We start from the raw sequence: 1508 nt of genomic DNA on the forward strand, positions 1-1508 counted from the left end.
TACACAAAAATATTATAACTAATTTTAGTATATATAATATTTTAAATTAATTAGTTTTTGTTAATTTTTTTTTTTTAATTTTCACTTATAAAAAATTTAATATTTAAAGTTTAACATTTAAATTTAATATCTATAATAATAACTATATTATTGGAGATAAGTTGTGGTGGTGTTGAGATGAAGAAGAAAAAAAAAAAAGATAAAAATAAAGATTCTGAATATAAGAATAAAAAGTATTAATCATTCTGTAAGTCAACCAAACTTAAAACAATATCAAACTAGTCAACCTATTTTGTTGAAACCTGTGATTGTGATATCATTTAATGTGTATGAATATGAAATCCTTGAAGCTGAATATGTACCTGTTGGAGAGGCCAATCATGGCTGATATTTATTGGTTTTGTACATTATTGTTCCCCCTGTACCCTTACCATTGATTATTAATACTCCCATCTTACCGGATCTTCGTTCATGTAACACAGTGTATGCCAAATTGCTATGCAAGGATCATGAGTGTAGGTGATGATGAGAGCCGGATCGCACTCATTGCCAAGACTGATGTAACGGCTGGCGATGAGCTAACGTATCTCTCTCTCTCTCTCTAGATCTTTTCATGTTTGCATGTTTTCATGCAATGTGCTTGTGCTTGTGTTGCAACTACAGCATACATTTTGTTTGTTCAAATTAACTTAATCTTGAATGTATCTGGCAGGTATGACTACTTGTTTGATCCTGATGAGCCAGATGAATTTAAAGTCCCATGTTTATGCAAAGCTCCGAACTGCCGCAAGTTCATGAATTAGGACTATATACACAGATCAGGATGACATTATTGTTTCTCCACAAGGAGCCTAACCCATCCCCTTCATTAGTGGGAACCTCATAGTTAACCTAAGCTGTAATTTTAATCAAACCATAGGTACAGGAAAGAAAACACAAAAGTGGAAAAAAAAAATTTTTCTTTTAATTTTTCCCCAATTTCTTAGTGTTTGGTTTTCTTGGAATTATGGCGCTGAATAAAAGCCGTAGTGGCTTTAGGCTCTTGGCGTTTTGTAAATGGGACTTATAATATTGCTTCGTTCTATAAAAGCTAGTGCAAGCCTCAGTATATTTCGTATGTATCTTCTCTTACCAATCAAATTGCAAGGAAAAGCTTCGATTATATCGTTAGAAGAAAATTGTTAGACCGTTTACGTGAAAAATAAAACTACAAAAAAAAAATGATAAATAAGTTCCTGATTTTTTTTTGCGGACATGAATTCAACAAATCCTCTTTCCTTTATTAATTTTTTACTTTGCATGTTTTTTTTTTTTTTTTTCATTTCTTTAAGCCATTCTTACTTTCAAAACTTTAAATCACTCAAACAAACATATCGAGGTTTAGTTTTTTTTTTTAAGTTTAACTTTTTAGTTTGGCTATTTTTTCTTCTTATGAACGTAAACGTGATTCTGCTCTTCAACCCATGTTTAGCCAAAGCTAAAAATAATAGTTTTTGCGTTTATATTTT

At 30.7% G+C, this 1508-nt stretch overlaps 1 long non-coding RNA gene across 1 annotated transcript; it reads left to right on the forward strand.

Moving 5' to 3' along the window:
* The first annotated feature begins 458 nt into the window (after positions 1–458).
* Positions 459–1162, forward strand: LOC140180393 (uncharacterized). Its single transcript, XR_011874600.1, has 2 exons — positions 459–583; positions 713–1162. It is a non-coding gene; the product is annotated as an uncharacterized lncRNA (long non-coding RNA).
* Positions 1163–1508: the final 346 nt, after the last annotated feature.

This window comes from Arachis hypogaea, chromosome 16, assembly GCF_003086295.3.
Source record: "Arachis hypogaea cultivar Tifrunner chromosome 16, arahy.Tifrunner.gnm2.J5K5, whole genome shotgun sequence".
NCBI classification, from domain to species: Eukaryota; Viridiplantae; Streptophyta; class Magnoliopsida; order Fabales; family Fabaceae; genus Arachis; species Arachis hypogaea.